This window comes from Euwallacea similis, chromosome 8, assembly GCF_039881205.1.
Source record: "Euwallacea similis isolate ESF13 chromosome 8, ESF131.1, whole genome shotgun sequence".
NCBI classification, from domain to species: Eukaryota; Metazoa; Arthropoda; class Insecta; order Coleoptera; family Curculionidae; genus Euwallacea; species Euwallacea similis.
In genome coordinates, this window is record NC_089616.1 from 743954 (window position 1) to 768111 (window position 24158).

The following is a 24158-nucleotide window of genomic DNA, read 5'->3' on the forward strand; positions in this document are numbered from 1 at the left end:
ATAACTTTAATTGACTCTGTACTTTATTCCCCTATGAACTCTTTTGCTGATCCAGTTCCTAAATGATACAAAGCCAAACTCGCACTCATTAATAAATTATTACAATAACTGTTCTATATAGCTTCCATTTGCCTCACATTTCCTTCACCGTTAACGTAAGTTGGCTTCTCATTTAGAATTACATTTCGATTATATCTTATTGACCTACAAAAGTTAGTTATCCTCTAGAGGAGGAACGTACATTAAGGGCAAGGAAATGCATTCAAGCAAATGGAAGCCATTTTGAACAGTTGTTGTAATACTTATTAGCGCTGCTTTTTGGTGTTCTTGTGCTTATGATGTTGCAGTTAACAAAAAGAAAAGGGCATGTTAATTGTCCGTTTAAGATTTCAAAACTTTTTTACGCAAGTTGCTCGAAACAAATTTATTTTAGAATTTTGTAGGTTTGATATGACCCTTGACCCTTCATGCAGCTAATACCGCATCTTGGTTGTCCGGAATCTATGACTACAATTCGACGAAACCCTGCCAGTTTTCTAGAGAAATTTTAATATTGCCTGCAAAATTTTTTCCGATATCTACCCAGAAACTAATTATCTTTGACGATACGATTTTGATAACTCCTCCCTTCACTATCCTAATATGAAAAATCTCAAAAATTGCCCTTGTGGCGATCTGCCACCAGGCTCTCCATATCTGAACCAGTTTACTAAGATCGAATTGAAGTCCTTTCACCTTCAATTTGCGTTCAAAACATCACAAAAAGTAAGAAAAAAATCTGAATCGCACAGCCACCATATACCGTCCCCCAAGCACAAAAGCTGGGCTCAATTTCTGAGGCAGCAGCTCCCCTAGAGGCAGTTATTTTTTTTTATCTCGGGTCTACCCGCTTGTTTCCTGGGTAGTTTGGGAAATGCCCTATTTTTATAAAAAGGGCGAGTAGATAGAAGCAGGGAGTCGAAAAATGTTAACGTACATATTAGAGAATCGTTAGTAAAATTACTGTTTTAACGTATACAGAGTGTTTCCTAACTACGTGTAAAAAATTTAAAGGCGTAATCCTCGACTGATTTTGAGTCAAAAAAGTTTAATAAACATATGTCCGCAAATGCCTTGTTTCCAAGATACAGGGTGTTGAAATGTGACAAGAAAAAGAGATTTTATTTCCAAAATGACTCAATTTGGGTGTTTAAATTTTAGAAAAGACAATTTTTTGGGGGAATGCTTTAATGATTAATTATAAGAATTGCTGAAAATGACCACCATTACTCATAATGCACGCTTCCATCCTTCTTCCACAAAGACGTTGAAAGAGGTTTTTAAAGGTTTGGTGGTTGGGAGCTTGGTGGTTTGGAAACCTTTCCATGTAAATGCGCTTCGCTGCCAAACACTTACCATCAGCAAGGCCGTAAACAAAAACCATATTGGCCATTTCTTGATTAGTGTAATTAAGCATTTGAAAAATTTTCAAAACTGAGGTATAATCTGATTTTTGGGACACAGAACTAAATTCTTTCACTTTAGAGAGTAAAACACCAAAATAACACTGACTATCTTGTTTATAGTAGTGGAAGTAGCAAAAAAAAAAAAAACAATAAACAAATTAGTAAATACCACCAAACCTTTAGAAACCTTTAAAACCTTTTTCAACGGTTTTCAGTCAACACCCTGTATCTTGGAAACAAGGCATTTGCGGACATACAGGATGTCCGGTTTTCGTTGGACAGCGGTTGTATCTCGGTAAGTAGAGCAAGTAGCAACTTCGGACAAAAAAATTTATTACTAATGTGACTATGAGAAATCTCTGGAAAATATTTTCAACTTCGTGAAATCGCCGTAAGGGGGCGTAGTAGGGACGGTAGTTCCTTAAAATCGACAAATCTATACTAAGTCACTAATTAAGTAGCACATTTTAATTTTCTATCAATAAGATTACAGCATTCTGAATTTTTTTTGTTTGACACATAATTTCATAACCCACACAATAAAAGTGGGGGAAGCCGATGAATCATTCTAAGTTCAAACTATCATATCTCTGTTTCTAATTATCCGATTTCAGTGATTCTGCACTTCATTGTGAGGGAATTATAAGCCGATTTAATATCCACATTGACCAAAAATCCATAGTCCAAGACAAAATCGCTAGAGGGCATTCTTTCAGGTAATGGCGATTTTCTTCATTTTTCTTTAATAAATCAAATGGAACTGTACTATTTTCATAAGCCCATCTTATAGAGCTTTAAAAAACCTACATTTTTCCCGAAAGGCGCATTTCAATATTCTTTTTCGTTTTTGACTTATTGATAAATAACTGAAAATTTTAACTTACAACGAGTTTTCCAATAAACGGTAAGTAGGCTTTGGAGTGAAACCAAATGTTTTTGTTATTTTGACAAATAAATGTTATTAAATTCTTTAATTTACAAACACATAACTTAATTCATTTTATTAAAAAAAAAAACAATATTCAGAAAAAATTAAGTTTAAAAGTTAGAAGAAGGAAATTAGTTCTAAAGTTAAAAGCTATAAATGTTCGAAATGTTTTCCGTCACATTCAATACATCGTCGAATTCTTGGCAAAGTCGAATTTACAGATCTCTCAATTTCATGTTTACTTAAACTTAGGATGGCGTTTTTTATTCGAACCTTCATATTGTTCTTGGTGGTAGGACTCTCCTTATATACAAGATCTTTTATACGTCCCCAAAAATAGAAATCTAGACACGTGAGATCAGGAGACCGTGGTGGCCATGGAAAAATACTTCCTCTCTCAATCCACCGAGAGGGAAATTTCTCATCCAAAAAACGACGTACATGTCTATCGTAATGAACTGGGCAACCATCGTGTTGCAGCCACATGGTTTGCCTCGTTCTCCAAGTAACATTCTCTAAAAGAGTGGATAAAAAATCGCTCAAAAATACCAAATATCTTTCCCCGTTTAGAGGTTGTTCAAAAAAGTACGGCCCAATAATTTTTCCTTCAACTATTCCATACCATACGTTTAGAGTCCAGCGATATTGATAGTCAACTTAACGCATCCAACGAGGATTTTTTTCCGACCAATAATGACTATTATGGAGATTTAATTGTCCATTACTTTTAAATGTTGCTTCGTCGGACCAAAGTACTCTTGATAGGAAGTCAGTTTCATCACATATCATATTCTCTAACCAATGGCAAAAGTTTAGCCGATTGTCAAAATCCTAGTCACTCAAAAGTTGATGCAAAACAATGTGATACGGATGCAATTTATGCTCTTTTAGCACTTCATGGATTATTGTTTTTGGAACACTTAACTCTCGTGCTACTTCTCTGGTACTCCGTTTAGGATCATAATTAATATAGGATAAAATATTAACAATATTTTGCTGATTTCGGGTTCTGCGTTTTTGCGTAACAGGTCGAGTAGGATGAACATTTCCAGTTAATTTAAGGCGGTTAGCCAATCGTTTAAAAACTTTTCTTGAATGATGTTTTCTCAGTGGATACTTAACACTGTATTCTCTTGCTGCAATTGCCACATTTTCGTAACACTGAAAATACACAGCCAGCATATCGTAAGCGTCTTCATTCGAAAACGCCATTACAAAATACTTAGAAATATTAGGAATATTATCAGTAATCAATAACTCGACAATAATATTAACTATAGTAAAGTAGTTAATATGACATTTATTTGTCAAAATAACAAAAACATTTGGTTTCACTCCAAAGCCTACTTACCGTTTATTGGAAAACTCGTTGTAAGTTAAAATTTTCAGTTATTTATCAATAAGTCAAAAACGAAAAAGAATATTGAAATGCGCCTTTCGGGAAAAATGTAGGTTTTTTAAAGCTCTATAAGATGGGCTTATGAAAATAGTACAGTTCCATTTGATTTATTAAAGAAAAATGAAGAAAATCGCCATTACCTGAAAGAATGCCCTCTAGCGATTTTGTCTTGGACTATGGATTTTTGGTCAATGTGGATATTAAATCGGCTTATAATTCCCTCACAATGAAGTGCAGAATCACTGAAATCGGATAATTAGAAACAGAGATATGATAGTTTGAACTTAGAATGATTCATCGGCTTCCCCCACTTTTATTGTGTGGGTTATGAAATTATGTGTCAAACAAAAAAAATTCAGAATGCTGTAATCTTATTGATAGAAAATTAAAATGTGCTACTTAATTAGTGACTTAGTATAGATTTGTCGATTTTAAGGAACTACCGTCCCTACTACGCCCCCTTACGGCGATTTCACGAAGTTGAAAATATTTTCCAGAGATTTCTCATAGTCACATTAGTAATAAATTTTTTTGTCCGAAGTTGCTACTTGCTCTACTTACCGCGATACAGCCGCTGTCCAACGAAAACCGGACACCCTGTATGTTTATTAAACTTTTTTGACTCAAAATCAGTCGAGAATTACGCCTTTAAATTTTTTACACGTAGTTAGGAAACACCCTGTATAGAAAAAAATCCCTTAAAAATGGTGGACAGTATTACAACGAAAACAACAAAACGAATCGATAATATTGTTGAATATAATATGAACACGTGGTTTTATTAATAATGGCCCGTGTTTTTTGCTGAAACCTCTCGATGCATTGTTTTATTAGTGCTCTCTGCTCGTTATGAATGTTTGTTTTGTTAATATGCTTATAATAATAAAATATATTGGGTTTTATTTTGGTTCGCTAATCAATTCACAACATACATTTATGTTTTTTCAGTCAAATAGTTTAATTAGGACATCGTAGTCTATTTAAACAAATGTGTTCGTATTGAAATAGCTAATATTCAGTTTACATTCAACAACAACAACAAAAATATTGCCCCGATGGGACCTTAAAATGCCTTCCATTGGATTGTTTTTATTCAATTTTATTATTTCTGATAAAACATACAATATAACTCGCAAAAGCAGTCCGTTAGAGAATTTATGTGAAATAAATAAAACACTTCAGCGTGCAAACTTCAGTCAGCATACCCAGTTCTACGTAACGCCTTACTGTTGAATAACTTCAAGTTCCAAGTCAAGACTTGATGAGGAATTCGATCGTCCATGGCGCAATAATCCTCCATGAGCTTATGGAGACAGAGCATTCACGTTCTCAAGATCTATATGAATAATGTCACATACTCGGGATATTGGATGCGGCTGAATACGAAAAGAGCTGATTGGTCCTCTAATTCGACTTATGAGGATTATCAAGTGAATGCAGTTTCAACAATTGCAACATTTATTTACATTTATATATAATTAATGGACATTTTTAAAAATTACCATCGCCGCAAAGGCAGCAAAATCCATATTAATCTAAACATCGAAGTGGAGACGTTGGCCAAGTGGGCGGAGTCAGACCAATGTTACCAAATCTCTCACCGTTTAAGAATTTTTACTAATATAAATTCTAGTGAGACATTAATCATTTTTTTTAATTTATTTAGGTTGCTGCTTTTTGCTCTAATATTTAAAAAAATTTCCATTGCCGCAAAGGTAGGGAAATCGATAGCAATGTACATATCGAAGTGGAGACGCCACCCAGACTGACTCCGCCCACTTCGTTGTTGGTCTTTATCGGAGACATATTAAAGCTTGTGGGGTCCCTCTCCTACCTGCAGAACCCCTATATTTCCATTTGAACTAATGATACCTGTACACTCGTCTACTCTGAAGATGTTATTTAATTATTAATTATTAATGTTCATTAGTATACAGTATTAGTATACATCCATACGGGAAATTAAATGGCCAAAAATTAAAAAATATACTTTTACAATAGTAGGCTGTCAAGTGTCTTTAAGAGCAAATTGCTTAAGGGACAGTGAGATAACTGTAGCATTGACATGCCTGCGATAAATAAATATAACCGTAGCCGTACGGTAATGTCAAACTGCTAGCAGAACCGTCAAGAAGACTGATATATTTAAAATTGTAATTTGGGAGGACAGCTATGTAATAGTATATTACAATGCAAGATGGAAAATGTTTTATTACTCTCGAAAGATTACGTTGTTTATCAAGACGTATAGCTTCGGGATATACGAAATCTCGAGAGAATATCGAAAATGCCCCATCGAAAATAGCATACTATTTTATTTTCAACCACGAATTTTTGAATAAAATGTAAAATTGTGCTTGGATATTTTTTTGTGTAATGTATTTCATTCCGTCTGCGTCAAATGACATGCCTTCGCAGGACATAAGCATTTCTCAGCAGCACCAAGAAGGGCTTAAAAATTCAATTAGTGCTTATAATAATGCGAATTACATTATTAATTTTAATAATTACATAGATCAGTATTACGTATGTAGTTACAAATAAATAAAATAATTTAGTTTTGTTTTATTTAAATAAATAGGAATTAAGCTTATTAATAATAAATTTTGTTGCTTTCCACTTATAATACATAATTACCAAATTTGAGGAATCAATATGCATTACGTACATATTAATGCAAAATTAAAATGCGGCAAGAAAATCGATGACGGAAATCGGAAAGGAAAATCAAGCATGAAAATTGGGACGAGAAGTAGAGAGCAATAATGTGCCTCTTTCAAAATTTTAAAAAGTTACTAATGTCATGATTACACGTGTGATTAGAAATAAAACCTGTCAGCTCCCTCTTTTTGGGTCTCCCGGTACCCCGATTATTTTTGCTTTACGTTCTTCCCTCATCCGCCCATTTGACTTCCTTTGTAACCATTTTTCTACACTATGGTTCGCCTCACATCAAATATAATATTATTCGGCGTCATAATATGCATGTTTGCCAAAGTCGATTGTAGGGCTTTTATATTCTGCTTAGCAATTCAGAAAAATATGCAAGTTCCGAAACATATAACCGCGATCAATTGACCTGAAATTTATCCTGCATGACCAAAAACTGAAATTAGACCCTTGACTCTAAAACTTTAGGGTTGTGTCGTATAATTTACATAACAAAAACTCCAGGTTTGGGACAAAGTAAAACACTTAGCTGGAAGATTGTTGGTGATATTTCGCTTTGCCCTTTGTTCTAATCCGCCAACAATATTTTTATACCGTTCCACATTGAGAATAGCAGCTAAACCGAAAAATACAGTGTCACGCGATGTCTTAATCCAGCAGTTTATACCAGACTAAAGCTTTTTTTCTTCTTTTTTTTTCTACTTTTTTATCGTACGATTTTGACGCATTAACAGAACAAAGGCTTTAAAATGTAAATGCCACGGGGCGGAATTAAAAATTGGGGATCTTGGAAACTGATAAGGATGTTTTAGTTTATACTCCGCAAACTCGAGGATCGGTGATATATCCCCCTCCTTGTCAAAATTATCCAAGTCCTCGGACGACCTATCTAATAAGACAAGCCCTAAGGGTCGGATTCGGGACCCTTATCGATCACGGGTCACCCCACGACTGACGCTTTACATTCTCAGAACTGGGTTTCACTCTATTCTTTTTTTTTCTTTATCGTTCCGGGCGCTTACAGCATTCATTTTCAAGCCCAAACACCTACACTTCAAATTTCATCTAAGAAAATGGATAACTAGACATTTTCTTTCTTTTCAAATCAGCCAGATATACCGGCTGACTTTAAATAAATGGGACAAGCAAATATCTTAAAATCAAGAAGATCTACAAAAAAAATATTCAAATAAAACCTTCCATTTTCGAGAATTCAACTTTTTATGTTGTCAATTTTTTCCTCCAAGGTCACCTTCACCTGTCTTTTGTGTCAACTTCATTTTTTCAAAAGGAACACCCAATTTTTTTTAACGATTCGAATTCTTTGTCGACAGTAAAAATGTTTCAAGTAAAAACATTTTTTGCCAAAAATGATAAAATTCATAACAATACTAGATACAAAGTATACTGTTATTTCGGCAGTGCTACAAGTTCAATTTTATCAAATTTTTGTTAAACCAGACAAATCCAATTGAAATTAATTTACAATGGTTTTTTGTGTGACTTTTTATACTTGGGCACAAAGAAAACTTCACGAAAATGTAATTTTTTTTTCAAACGTGCTATTTTCGAATAAATTAAGCTTCACAAACCACGGCCCAACGAATCGCCACAACATGCATTATTATTGGTAGATTGAAAGTCCGCGTTGGTTGCGTGAAGTAGTAAAACAGTGACCATGGACTTCGAATGTTTGGTGTGATATTTTAGGTAAACATCTGATTAGGCCATATTTCATTGATGGAAACCTCAATGCAGAAAAGTATAGGAATTTTTTGCTAGAAGATTTGCCAACCCTTCTTGAAGAAATTAATTTAGAGCGGAGGTTGACAATGTGATTTCAACACGATGGCTGCCCTGCTCATTGTGCCAGAAATGTCGGAAAAGTTTTAAATGAACATTTTCCACAAAGGTGGACTGAGCGTGGTAGTGAAGTTAACTGGCCAGCCCGATCAACTGATTTGATTTCACCAGATTTTTTTTGTGGGGTCATTTGAAACATATCGTCTATGACCGAGTACCAACTACTAGCGAAAACATGAACATTCAGATCAGAAACGTTTGTCAAAACATCACACCTGAAATGTTAGAAAATACTACACAATCATTTCAAAACAGAATTGTCAAGTGCCTTGAACAGCAGAGGTACCATTTCGAACATTTATTGGACTGATTTCTTTTTATAATAAAGTAAAATTTCTACATAACAAATAATATTGCTCAAATACCTTAATAAAGTTTAATAAAGCGTTTATTTTGTATCTAGTATTATTATGAATTTTGTCACTTTCAGCAAAAAATGTTTCAAATAACAACATTTTTACTGTCAACAAAGAATTTGAATCTCCAAAAGAAATTGAATGTTTCACTTGAAAAAACGAAGTTGACCCCAAAAGACAGATGAAGGTGACCTTGGAAAAAAAATTGATAACATCAAAGTTGAGCCCTCGAAAATAAAAAATACTTTATTTGAACATTTTTTTGTAGATCTTCGCAATTTTAAGATATCTGCTTGTCCCATTTATCTAGAATCACCCGATATAACTTTGAAATTAACCCGCCTTACAACTTCTAACGCTAGAAGCAGGACGTATTGCTTCTAGCTTATTTTCTGCAGCTCTTTATGTCCTGCAGTTCGGGTCAATAATATGTCACGATCGGTTGTCACAGCTCTAAACATTATGGATAGGTCCAAATTCGTGTGGATTAAATTTCGTCGCGTCATACAAGGATCATTGTCATTAACCACCTTTGCTATCTCGATTGGCCCGTTAACATCTCGGGATACTATAATTTCCATTTATGTGCGCCGTATTGTTTCGAGTAAATAATGCATATTAAAATTTCCTTGCCATCCTTTAGGGAATCCCTCCTTAGCATTCCGTGACATTATCAAAACCTGGCTGAAAGGAGTGGATTCGAAAGCTGCTTTGTCTGCAGTCGTTAGGCCTCCCTAAGAATACGATATTATAATTTAGGGAGTTGTGGAATTTAAAATCACGAAATCTCGGCATACTAAAAAGGTTCACAATTTTCATTCCTGTCTTAGATTTTTGTATAAAATAAATTAGAATGCTGCTGGAAATCTGGGGACGTTTTAGGAATAATGGACACGAAGGTGTGCAGCGATCCAACTTTCAAACATTAATTTGGGTACTGGAGTGACAGGATAGACATTCACCTGACAACGTCAATCCTCGTCTATCCATCGAGGAAATATCCCCAATTAAATATACATGTTAACCCCATTTAATGGTTCGAGTTTTAGGGGGTGAATTATTCAGCTTGATGCGATTCAAATTACATGTTGCAGGACGAAATGCTTTGTTGTTGGATTATGTTCTTTCTACACTAATAATACTGGCCGAAAGTGAGTATCTGCTAGTGATGTTGGAGTTCTGTTTATGAACATTTTATGCACAGTTCAGAGAAAACAAATTTTAATTTACTTAATTACTTGTTTTGGAAGATCTGAGGGAATGAGGAAAACTCATGTCGAAAAACATTTATTATTATTGTAGAGATTGGCTCAGGCGCTTGAAATGAGGAGAAATGGAGCAGGAAATATATATTCAGGTTAATGATAGTTTTGGGGAAAATTTCGACTTGTTAACGTCACAAGGATTTATTTCGAGGCTCACAGAAACCATTTTTTCTCTTATTCTATCCGGAAATAACGCCCCACATGCAAGTAGGGATTGTTGGACCGGTGGAATTGCACACTATTCTTAATTAAAAGTAACGGAAAATAACATTCACCCCTTACTAAGAGCTCGGGCGACAACCCTTTTTAACGTTTTAATGACAAACCAAAACACTAATGAATTGCCTCAAATCAATCTTTTGACGTAATTGCATGACTCATGTGAAAAAGTTGATTTCTCAGCGATTAAGGGGAGGAATTTTCAATATTTTTCACACATTTGAGATATTCACTGTTAGGTCCAAAATTTGGCGCGTGTACGTGGTTGGGTCGATTCACCCCTTTCGATACGATAACCGTGAACTACGTAGATCGTGGACTGGATTGATCGATTATGAAGGACCACCCTGAGTTCGCAGTCTCAGAGACACTGTTTTCGCGTATAAAAGAAACTAAACCTTAACTTAACAAAGGTTTATTGGTAACATTAACAACTATACAATATCGAGAAATGCGTTATTTAAAGAATGTTGACGAGAGTTTAACGCGTACGAGTCCGTGATGAAGTAGCGAGAAAAGAGAGCTTCTTCAGTTTCGCACCCTCCTTAAGTACTGATACGGAGGTGTAACGCCCATAGACGTACCCCCGATAGGGCCCCATTAGCGGCTTCTAGGCTACCTTGTTACGTTAAAGCGTGGCACTTAGAGGCACGATCGCTGGGCTTTTATTGGAGCCCAGCCATTGTATTCGTTTGGCGGTACCTTTAATTTAAATTCGCAATGTTAGTCCGACAAAGAATAGTGCTGGAAATCCCAATCATAAAATAACTTCCCTCAGCCGAAGATAGGTGTTAAGCGCTGGGAATTCCAACAGTATTACCCAATGGCTGGGGTTGTCCATGGGCGTAACATCAGTTTCTTAAACTAACTTTGAACATTTAAACTAATAAATAACCGAACCATATCCCGTGATCCCATAATCCGTGATAAAACAATACGTCGCAAGTCCTAACATTCACCTCCCACATATTTTAGTTAATTGTTAACCATTTTTCCACTCATTTTTCTAAGATTCTGAAGATAGTGACAGATTTATCGCAGAAACGCTAGAAAAGTTTCCGTCTGAGCCCTTAACTGAGGACGAATGTTACTCTCAGTCGATTTTTTCCATATTATTCAATCATTTCGACCATTTTGCCTCTTTACAAAAAACATTATATTCGTATTTTCATTATTTAGTAGCTCCTGGCCACCAGAATAATTAATTATTAGCCACATCCCTAGATTTTATTCATGATATTTTTTGCAGTTTTCCAGGTACGGTACATTAATAAATGAACGAGAGCTACAGGACCAAACCTGATACCAGGTAATTTATCTGGGTTGGTCGAAACATCATGTAGAGTTCTGAAATAGTTTTCATCGTTCACCTTTGTTCTCGTTAATAACTATTAACATGAAAATGGCAGCAATTCTTTGAATTATGGGTGTTCAACAAGATCTTAAGGACCCAATAACCTTCAAGAAATTCCCTCAAGTCACGCAAAAAATCATTAAATCCAAAGAATCTGAATGGAGTTTTTTTAACGCGCTCAGAATAGGAAAGTTGATCCTTTCATATACAAATGAGTGCGGTAATAAAGTCATTTAACGTAAGTACGAGTGTATTAATGACGACGATCAATAATCGAGATATTTTAGGCGTGAACCTAGCGAACGGATCAATAAAGCCCGAGATGATTAAACGCTCATTAATATTTGTATTTAGGTATTAGTTACAATGTTTTCCAGTCGACGTCGAAATACGTTAGTTTCTTCCGATATAACCCTTGTCGAAGTAGTAGGATTATTTTAAATCTAAAGGAGCAACTTTTAACTTGCAAATTTCGATGTGAAGTGTACGAAATTGCTAACTTATTCCGTTTTCCTTCACTTGAAAAGGGCATTTTGTTAAACTCCGATCTCTCATCTTTTATAATTACCGCGATCCCCATGATTGAGCTCTGTTAGACACAAACAGCAAACGCAACCTAAATATAAAATTTGCACAATCATGCATTTATGAAAAATCGTGTTTTAATGAGGCTCATTAATGACTGATTTTGTATACGCTAAAGGAACGTGTTAATACCTAGTCGACGGAAAAGTGAGTTTACTTGAAATAAACTTTATAGCAATCGGTGCTGGAAATACTCCCTCCCGTATCCAAATTAGAGCGGCAAAGTGGCTGTTCTGCACACTAGCAGGAAACATATGAAAATTCGGACGACTTTCTCATAGTTTAACAAAAGGAACAAGAGATTTGTAATGAGGACAGGGGAATTTAATTGAGGTTTCTCCGGGTTATTCGGGTTAGTTGAATGAGAAATAAAGGCAAGCGATCCCTCAAACAAGCCAAAGTTTTTCCTCAAAGTAAGCTACGCAATTATTAACCTGAACTAACCCGAACTAAGCAATTATTATTTAAAGAAACTTCTCAAAGGCATTTCATGACTATGCATTTTAACCAAATGTTGCTAAGCCCTTAAGCGTTTCACAGCTCGCGAAATACATTAGCATCTTCGACTAATTAACCAAGTAGTTGAAACTTTGATGGCCTATTACCGTAGATTAGGGATAAAGGGCTGCATTAATATTTAAGGACCGTCGTTCGCGTAATGGCAAACGAACTTGTGCGCCAACAAACACGCACGGTGCACGCAAAGGGACTTATTTCCTGGAGCAGCACTTAACGTCTCCGATGGTTTTATGCAAGCCCTTCTTGGAGTTTACGTAACTTCTCCTAGCGAAACCAGCTAATAATGCGAAAATGTATTTTGCTTGAAAAAGGACGTAAATCCAGTAACACATTTCAAAGGGGAAATTACCTCTAAGGGTTTTTACTTTGACACGAATACATCGTATTCCTTTCCAAAGGAAGTCCCAGATCCACTTAAAAAATGCTCAAAGGGCAGATTCGTTTATCTTCCATTTTATCCTCCTTTTAATCTTCGTATTTCCGAAAAATGTTCTGAAGGAAATTGCGTACCGTGTCCTCTCTGATTGTGTAAGTTCATTTCGAGACGATCTAATTGTTATTCTTTTTAAAAGATTTTTATGGGAGATATTGCATCACATTATGCACCTAGTAAAAGTCTCTATCCTACACCAAGAGGGTCATAAAGAAGCTATACTGAATAAAACACGGTGGATTCCCTCGGTTTCCGTTATAAAGCCAGAAGTTGTGTATATGCAGAATAAATCATAGTCAGTAGTAAATCACCTCTGAAATATAGCCGGTTCTTTCTGCGAGCTGTTTAGTCCAATATCAGTGTAATAAAGTCACAACACGAATTATGAAATTTTTGCTCTTCGTGCATTTTATTCGGTTTTAGACGCGTTCGTAAAAGATAAAGCCAGAATTTTTGGCAAGACTCTGTGGTTCGATAGAGCCTATTTGAGCCAACCAACAAATTTGTTTAATATTATTTTAAATAGCCGGCAAGAGAAACAAAAACGTTGATTACAAAACCCCGCTAAAATAAGGCATTTATTTTCAACAGGCGGAATGGTGCAGTAAAAACGGTAATGATAAGCTCTCAAAAGCGAAGTAACCCCCGGAGATTTTTACTTTTTCAGAGCTTTTGTTATCCGCTTATTTGGGGAATATTTTTATGTTGGCTGGTCATTAGGCTGATGGAGTAATACTGTAACATCAAAAGTTTAATGCGGAAAATGTCCTGGCAATGGAAAAATGGCATATCTGTTTTAGCTACCAAAGTGGTCATTTGAGGCCGGTTTCATGTCGAATCATGTCTGCAAAATGGGAAAAATGCAGCCTCTATGCATTGCTTTCCATCTCACTAAAGAGAAAGTTGTCTTGTGTCACAAGGATAAAGGCTGCTCAGCAAGGCTTTATCAATTAAAGCCGTTTAATGGCAAATTGGTCTTGCTTCACATGCGCAGCAGTAAAGCAATGCCAGCGGCTTTTTATCCACTGACGAAAACATAATAATCTCTGATGTATCGACGCATCACCCTCTTAGCAATTTCAAATTTGAAACTCGACAAAGCAAAAATGAAATTAATTTTGAATGGCCAATTAACTCGGGCTTGAACTGTAATCGTCCAATTGGGCCTCGGGAAGATTATTGAACTATTTCTCATAACGGAGATAAAATGAAAACTGAACGAACACACCAATTTGTCTTTCAAAGGTAAACCAGCCATATTATTCCTTTTTAGTACTAGGTAAGTCGAAGTAAGTTTTCGACATCAGCTCTTGGCGCTATCATTAAGCTAGCAGTAAAGTTGAGCTTTAACCTTTCCTCGGACTATCATTCCGTTTCAACATAAAACTGGTTATTTCCTTCCAAGTTTTCAGTGTTCTTTAAAAGGAAATCCAAAACGGCTCCTTTTGGTACAGAGACGTGTGAACAATTTTGAAGTAGTACAGGAACTCTCCATTTGAGTGACATAAAGATTTTAACACGACGTGGATCCCTCTGAATCATGCTGGAATCAGTCAATAACGAACTTTTGCCATATTCAGCATTTTAAAGACTTTGCCACCAATGTGTCTTTCAATATTTCGAATCACAATGCATCAGAAAGGCTACGATTTCATGGATATTCGGTGGCGCCGTTGCCTAAAATCAGATCTCAGGCCCAATAATTCTTTCGTGCTGTTTCATAAAAGAAAAAGTTGATATGAGTAATTAAATTGCTTGGAAAATGGCGCCAATGGCTGTCCAAAAACTATTTTTCGTCATAAAAATTTAGGAAATTATAATTAAAAAACCATTTGCAATTGTGAGTTTTTACATTGCCTCTCCTCGTTTCGTCCAAAAACCTTCCCAAATTGATTTATAAAACTATTTTTTGGCGAAGTTTACTTCCAACGTAAATATCGTGAAGCTACATGTCTCAGCTTCAACCAGAGTTTTCCTTCACTCAGAGCATCATCAAACCACGGGCCTCAACTTGAACCCGAGCTCCCTTTCTACTTAAATTTAACTGTCGATCTAAACCGAACTTTTTTAACCCAAGCAGGATAGGTCCGCTGCATAGTTTCAACGTGAATATCGTGTGGAAGCTATGCAGATTCTCTCATCTAAAGTTCAACCTAAGTCCCATTCGAACCTAAACATCGTGAAGGTAGAGGTCTTAGTTTCTACCTGACTCCTTTCAACTTGAGCATCACATTGGTATGCGACTCAACTTCGTCCCGAGCAAGTTTCAATTTTCGCCCCAGTTTTCTTTTAGCTACAAGGTCCTGAAATCACAATTGCCAGCTTCAAACAAATGCGATATTGCCTAGAAACAAGTCCCAGCTTCGTCCCGAACTTCCTTTCAACCAGAGCATGCTAAATTGCCTTCCCAAATTCAATTAAGTAATATGTTACCACTCAGTAGCTGATTGCAATAGCTGTAAATTGCTTTAATACCAGAGGACCTTCGCTATTCATGAAGATTTGATTCAAAATTTTCATTCAGAGTCTCATTGTATTTATATTGTACTTGAAAACAGTTCTTTTTGCATTTATAAAGAATATGGTTCTTTAGTGAAAAGGCTACGGTTATTGCCAGTTTCCCGCACCGAAACCCGTGCATAAGGTAACCTTTGTAACCATTTAAAGCTCGGCATCGGCTTATTTCTGGAAATTTCTTAATAAAGAAACGTGCTATTGTAATGCAGAACAATGTGTTAACTCTGTTAATTTTGAAGGATTTTTCGGATGTAGGTGGAACGCTACGTTCGCCTGCAGGTTTACATTACCAAATGAGTTCAGACAAATTTCAAATGGCAATGCTAGCAATAGTTTGGCTCTTAATTACCTCAGAGCCACTTAATTTGGACCAATGCGAATGTGCAGAAATTCCTGGTTTCCCTACGGGTCAGGCGTTGCATAAGTTCCTGCATAAGCGGTGGAATTTCAGGGCCGCAAGTTAATTGGGCCCCTAAACATGGAACTCATTTTGGTAATTGCTTCTCAACAGAGCTCGAAGGTGACAAATAAATTTTCGTTCGGTTGAATATCTTGGTTGAATGCCCTTATGCTCCTATGTTTGGTCCTAAAGACCGGTGCTGTTCTATAATTACATATTGATTCGTAGAGGCAAACGCGCATCTCGCCTCCAGCAAAAGGTGTCAACCAGCTTGAAAGCAAATGTGGGGCAGGCCTGATAAAGCTATTTTCCACTTCGACTCCATCTCTCGCTCTGCAGCTGGATTGAGTGCTTTTTAAATCCATTTTTGAACGTAGCGGTAATTCCTAACCAAATATTATTTATTCACCATCGCTGGGTGAAATAGTAGTACCACAGATGCGCAGCGTTGTATTCTAATGAAATTTATGGTCCTGTGGGCTCGGCATAAATGATTCTCCGAGTGGATGGGGTAATGTGTAAATGAGAACTTCCCTGTAATAATTACAACCGTCCTGGAATTCCTAAACCTTCATGAATTAAAGGTCAATTTATTATTCTCCACGGGGACTTTCACTTAGAGTTAATGGCTCTTAGGGCTATATTTTATGCGTATTTATTACTCACGTAAAATCAAATGGTTAATTATATTGCCACCTACTAGCAAAATGAAACATATTAGTCCTCTCACTGCAATCCCTTTAAGGTTCCTCGTTCGTTTCAGATTAATCTATTAATTCATTAACAAAGATTCATTACATTAATTTAAGATAGTTGGGGTTGAGGAGAGAAGACAGAGTGCATAATTTGGATATTAAGCAAAAGGACACACTAAGGGTATTAACTAAACAGCGTTTAATTAGCTAATTGGTGGAAAACAGGAAAAATTGCTATATCACAGCTACATATATATATATATAGGGTGAGTCATAATTAGTGGGCCAAACTTCAAGACTGGATTCTTTATTCGAAAGTAGTATTAGTTTGATATAATAGTCCGGAAATACCTCATTATGAAAATACAAGGTGTTAAAAATTCATTTAAAAAATTCAAATTTATTAATATCTCCAAAAATAATTGAGATATTTAAATGACATTTTGCACTTTTTAACAATTAACTATGACGATTTTTTTATGTACAACCAATTATTTTAGTTTTACCAGTAACATGTGTACGGGTGCATATTAGCAGAATTTTATCGAAGAAAATGGTGTGCCGTTGGTTTTTCTCAATACAACAATTATTTTTAGAATTCCCTTTCAATTTAAAAGAAAAACACTTTCTTGATATTTTTTTGTCAAACGCACAGTTTTTGAGTAAAAAAATTAAAACTACAGTATACGTGCATTTCGCTAATTCGGTAATTTTTTACATTAATATTTGTTTCTGAACACTACGTTGCTTTTTAAAAATTCCTTTTTGGTGTCTTATGTATTTAATTTAACAAATAATAAAATAATAATAATAATAAGGTAATAAAACAGATAATAATAAATTTATAAATATGGTTGACTTTACTCCAAGGAAAACAGGAGACAGTTTTCGTATATGAATTTTGCAATGAAAATATCCCAGCAGCCAGAAAGGAATATCAGAGAAGATTTCCTGAAAGAAGAATTCCGAACCGTTGAGTGCTTAGCAGAACCTATCAAAGATTTTGTAAAATTGGTCTGCTGCACTCCCAAGGAGCTGGAGCACCATATAGAGAAAATGCAATCCAGGACGAGGTTTCCGTAGTCGGTTCAGTTTTAGACAATCCTACTTGCAGTACTCGTCAAATTGCCCTGCGATTAAGTGTGTCCCAAAGTTTTGTCACGCGAACTCTACGTAGAGAACAGTTACATCCTTACCGCTACAAGGCTGTGCAATCATTTACTTCATCCTGGAGATAAGAAAAAGCGGTTAGCTTTTTGTCACTGGGTTCTTCAAAAGACCGATACTGATCCAACTTTTATTTCGTCAATTTTATGGACCGACAAGTCAACTTTTACTAAAGATGAAATTACAAATTTTCGAAATTACCACTATTATTAGTTAAAAAATTCTAACGTAACGAGAAACAGAAAATTTCAGCAATGGTTCTCAATAAACATTTGGGGAGGAATCTACGACTTGAAATGCAAGAATTTGAATACCGTTTCAATGCCAATGCTTATTGAAATTTTCTCGAAATCCGGTTATTTGTTTTACTTAAAGATCTCCCATTGAATATCAGAAGACAGATGTTTTTTCCAAATGATGGTGCAGTTCCTCACATTGGCAGAATAGTTACTAACTAGTTAAATAATCATTTTAATGATAAATGGATTGGTCATTTTGGTCCTGTAAGGTGGCCAGCAAGAAGTCCTGATTTAAATCCACGAGACTTCTTTTCATGGGAATTTTTGAAGTAATTAGTCTATCGTGAAGAAGTCAATACTAGGAACGAATTGATGAAAGAATTTTAGCAGTAGTAAATCAAATTCGTACAAACTATAATGTTCAACAATTATCCGCGTCATTAATATGACCGTGCCGTGTGTGTACTGAAGCAGAAGGTGGACATTTTAATCATTTGCTTTAGTGTTCAACTTATTATTTATTCTTTGAAGTTGTTTATTGTTAAAGGTTGAAGTTTAATTGACAATCTGTTGCGATAGAATTACTATAAGCCTACCACGAGATTTGTAAAATAAATTCGCGAAATGTACGTATACTATAGTTTTAATTTTTTTCCTCAAAAACTGTGCATTTGACATAAAATATAACATCAAAAGAGCGTTTTTCTTCTAAATTAAAAGGGAACTCTAAAAACAATTTTTGCGTTGAAAAAAACCAACGACATACCATTTTTTTCAATAAAATTCTGCTAAGATATACCCGTACACACGCCACTGATAAAACTAAAATTATATATTAACAAAATCATTACAGTTAACTGTTAAAAAGTGCAAAATGTCATCTAAATATCTGAATTATTTTTTGAGATATTAATGAATTTGAATTTTTGAAATGAACCTTTATATATACCTTGTATTTTCATATGAGGCATTTCCGGACTAGTTTAAATAACAAACTGACTCTATTTTCGAATAAAGAATCCAGTTGTGAAGTTTGGTCTACTAATTATGACTCACCCTGTATATTGACGGATGAGGTAACACGTGACTTTAACCAGTGACGTATTTAAACAACATAAATCAGTTTATTCAGTAAAAAACGAAAATATTAAAACGTTATTTTTAAATTTAATTATATTTGTTTAATATAAAGTCAATTATCTACTTCATAGACCTAACAAGTAGTACACCTGCAAGTGTTTTTGTTACTATATTGGCAACTTTTCTATGTGTGGGATAACACTCTAGAGTGTTGTCATACTCTCGATAATCTTCTCTACAATAAAGTGACAGCGAACGTCAATGTTTCCTTCTCTTACTAATCTGCCTATAATTTTTTTTTGTTCAAATAAAATTACTATGGAAGTGCATGATCCAACATTTATATCTCATACGAAACTTGTCCTCGTCAATTTCTATCGTTTCCGTCTCGACCAGTCAATAGATTTAAAATTTCTTTTCAATTTCCTTTTATTTAACCTTTCTCCGGATTCTTACAAGTAATTTTCATCTATTCTTGTTCTTGGCGCAATTCATTCAATTATATGTCCTTCACCTCACGCATCTCATTCGTCCATCATCTGACGGAACGATAATAGGACAAACAATCTAATTGGACCCAAGTTGTTTTTAATTATTGCACAGTTTATTTCAAGCAACTACAATAATTATAGTTCATTTCGTCGGATGACGAATGAATGAAAAACAGCATTGAAACGAATAAATGCATCCATTTTTGCATTTTTTTGCGTTCTTTTGCCCTATAAATGGTTGCATAAAATACACTCAGCTCGCTTTTCTGTCAGGGAAACTGAGAATAAATCCAGTAGACCCACCCTGACCTGGCCATCGTCTTTCTAAATGCAATAGAGTTATTTTCAGGTCACACTTCACATCCCCTGAGTGGTTAGATCACAGTTCTTACAGTATAAGATTACAGGATTTGCTAGTTGGCAGAGACTTCATAGTGGTGAGTCACAAATTTTGACCCTGAAAAGATATTCGGGAATACAGCTGAAATTTGAGCTCCTACGATACTCTCATCTGCAAAAAATTTAGGTCAAAGCTGAGTCGTGTTGTGCTTACATTGATGGGAAGTTGAGGCTGAAGTTGAAAAGTGTGTATCCACGTTATTCAAAACTTGGATTGGAACTGAGATCTGTTATATTTATTATATTTACGTTGTAATGAAATAGTGCTTGACTCTGAGAGATATTTGTGAGAAAAATGTTGATATGTGAGATTCATGTTGAAGAGAAACTGGGATTGATGCTGAGACGTTGGCCTTACCGCCGCACAGTTTCAAAAAGAAGCATGGCTGGAAACTTTGTCTTCGTTGGTTCAGACAATTTTTATTATAATAATTTTGAGATTCCTTTTACGTGAACCTATAAAATTGGCCCTTAAAAGCCGTCCGCGACAGTTAACATTCGAATTTATCATCATTACGCCAATTTATTATTCAAGCTCCTGTGACCTAATTTAATTTGTCTACATGATTTTTCGCAACTTTTTCCATTTAACCGGTTCTGCTCTATATTCAATAACAACGAAAATCCATGCAGTGCGAGAATGAGAATGGGGCACACTGTGATCAGGCACAGGCAAAAATTGAATCAGCATAAGGAACACATACCAAGCCTTTGCACCATAAAGGAAAACTTGAGGAGATGAAATCAATAACCAGGGTGCATCTCCCTAAAAATCACTTGAGCTACGTAATCTGGACAGAACATTTTCCCCTTGGTTTTAGTCCGAAGGAAAATGTTTCTGGCGATTATACTATACGAATTCAAATTGGAGTAGATTAGTTCAGATTAGATCAGGTCAGTTTTGAAAGTGACCTACTGACCAAAAACGAGGAATCGATGCGTTGGTAATTTTTTTTACGCCCATTAGGGCAAATAACCTACTTGGGCAACACATTTATATACAAGTGGAACACTTACCTGGAATTAGATACAAATTAGAAAAGTGAATCGTTTGCTAAAGAAATGAACAATTACGAGTTATCTTATTTTCATTTGCACGCAAATGTTCGCCTCTGCAAGAACTTTAACCTTCATTAGAGCAAGGGGTAGAAACCACCCGCAAATTTTTTCTCAAATGAGCGACAGATATATGGGTCATGTGGTATGGCATAAAAAAAGTAATATAAGTCACTTTCTACTTTTGAGAATTCGACACATAGATAGAGACATTTGAATTTTACAAACAAGTTCATTTTCTTTTGCCATTTTAACCATGCTTTATGCTAATATTTGATTAGAGCGAACGCAAAGGCTAATTCACGATATCTGACACCGAAACATCATGGACTTGAACCTCAAATGGAAAGATTTAATGCGTCTAAAGCTTTCCTTTCCAGTAAATCTTTACATCGCAAAGCTGAAACTGAAAGAAGAAAAGCACAAAGAATGAACCCCTATGCAATGCGCTATCTAACACTAGATATAGCCTTTCACAACAATTGCCGAAAGGATATTGCGAGCTGTTAAAAAAAGGATAACCATGAGCCTTAGGCCCAACAACAATAAGGCCACCTAAGAAAAGTTTAACATCGACAGAGTGGGGCTAATTTTGGAAAGCTTACAACTGTCCATCACGATCTCAAAAGACCCAATTCCAAATAATTTGAGAGATGTATTGTGGGTAAATATAAAATACGGTTGCAGTTCAGCTATAAATAAAACTATTCAAGGTCATTTTACATTAAACGTCGGAGACTTGAAGAAAACTTCGGAAACTTGACTTAAACACACACAACAAATTTCATTCTTTCATTTGCATTGCAACTAATGATGTGTCTATTTTCATACTCATACATTTCACAGGATTCCTTCAAGCACTGATTACTTGATATCGAGGCAATTCCGGCACAGCTGTATTCTTTCGTGAAACGTAATGTGTGCACACATTATAAAACGAATCTCGGAAATTGATTTTTATGCTCTATGATATATTACACTACATTTACTGTACTCAGTAGAAATGCAATCTATTGTATGCTGGCAAATTCCGGCTTACAAAGGCATGTGTATCATACAATATAGAATTACGAGGAGCCTTTAAACATTTACCTGTTGTCTGAGGCCAAACACGGGGCAGTACAAAAGCTCTGGTCAAGGATCTCCCGGCAAGAAAAAACTAACCAATTTACACTCAACTGATTTGCTACCCAGCAACTTCCAGAAACCATCGATCGCCAAATTTAAAAATACTTTCAGACAGTCTGCGAGTAACTTTTAACAAGTATATTGACACGAAACTTTTGCAGGCGTTGGAAACTTCCGAAGAAAGTGTTTCGACACTGGACGTTCACAGTTCACTTAGTTTAGGTAAAGGCAACAATGATCACGTGATAGAACCAAACCGGTATATTTCGCGGAAAAAGTCTTCGCGATAGTTAGAGCTATATCTCCCTGGCAACGAACGACAGATACGAACGGAGTCGACTACAGAAATCGGGCGGACCACGAGGCCTCGTCTATCTGGACGCAAGCGTCTGGATAGGAGCATGCGCCCGTCTGGAAAACGTCTCACCTGAGTGATGACTTGGACGTTACATAAATCAGACCCATTGAATTAATTTCCTAAAACTTCTTGCGAAACGCTCATCTTGCAACTTTCCTTCCCGCCTTCCGAGGGCCAATACAGAAACAAACGGCCCTGTATCTGTTATCAAACGATGCAGGCGAGATGCAAAAACATGACCCCATCGCAATTTAAATACCCCATTGACCCCGAATGCATGCCAGACAAAGTTATTTAGCTAAGAAGGAAATGGGGGTGAAACTTTAAAACTACACTGAACAGCTCGGAGTTGGGGTGTGTGTTGCTCCTAAAAGCTGGAACGATGCAGATGTGTTGCCGCTTTTGGAAATTGGTCTGCAAAATTAAAAGGGAGTTTTGTCTGCTCGAGCCGGGAGACTGAGCCCGAAATAGAGGGCCTTAATTAGAGATTTATGCTGAGATCAGCATGAAATACAGAGAATATTATGGACATATACAAGAAAATTTTGTAGGTTCAATGCATTAAAAAATTAAACATTTATATATAACCTTTTTTACCTTGATGGCGTTGAGCCTTGACGCTGAACGAAATGAGACGGGTAACGCTTTACTTGAACTGAAGTTAATGCATAAAAATGAGTATCTATTTTGCAATACCTGTTTGGATGTCTGGCGATCTTGAAAGGGAGTTTTTGCCATTTTTCACAGTCATACAAATATTTCTACAATCTTAAAGAGGCTTCATTGTTTCTCAATTGGAAAATAACTTTCACTCTTTCTTAAAACGTTTTTGGGCATTCTTTGGACAATTCTAGAAATCCTGCATGAGCCACTAACCGTTAAGCACTGTAATTTTTCCAAATAATGATTTTTTTCACTGAGAAAACTTCACTCCATATTTCCAAGCACCGGCATTCTATACAGGAAAACAAAATGCTTAAAGAACCTATGAAAATCAAGGAACGGGAATTTTCTAAGCATGGGGAATGCCATTTAACCAACCTTGGCTGATTATGACCGTAATGCTGTTTTATTACCCTAATTTGAGTAAAAGAGCTGTTTATATACTAATTATATCGATTATACTCAATGCAAGCTTAAAACCAGAGTAACATTTCACAGCAAACGCTCTAGCTGTGTAGTTGAAAGAAAAATAAAACTAAACAGTTTTCATATTTGTTTTTCATGATATCCACCGTGATAAAACTTTGAAACTCCCAATGCCTGAGAGCATGGAAATAGCAATATTCTCCATGTACAAAATGTATGAAAAAGTTTGTCAAACGTATCTTAGGAAACATTTCTTCATAACTGGTGCATCCTCAGTATTATTTCCTGTACACTATATTCTGTATTCTGTGGGCGATGCTAACCAATTACTATGAAGAATTTCCATCTTCAAAATGCAAACTGTTTGAAATATGAAAAAGTCCACAAAAAACATATATATATGTTAAAGAAGGTCTGTGCCTTTACGTAGTAGGAACTTAATCACACATTACGTCCATTAAAATGAAAATTAATTATAGGTCGCCCAGTACAAAAGCCGGTGC

At 35.7% G+C, this 24158-nt stretch overlaps 1 protein-coding gene across 12 annotated transcripts in view; it reads right to left on the bottom strand.

Moving 5' to 3' along the window:
• The window catches only part of bru3 (bruno 3), a 318409-nt gene extending 295874 nt beyond the window's left edge, over positions 1 to 22535 (bottom strand). For all 12 annotated transcript variants that reach the window (XM_066392862.1, XM_066392856.1, XM_066392861.1 and 9 more), the window contains exon 1: positions 22173 to 22535. The gene's annotated coding sequence lies outside the window, so the exon portion shown is untranslated. The remainder of the gene's footprint in view (positions 1 to 22172) is intronic.
• Between the last annotated feature and the right edge of the window lie 1623 nt (positions 22536 to 24158).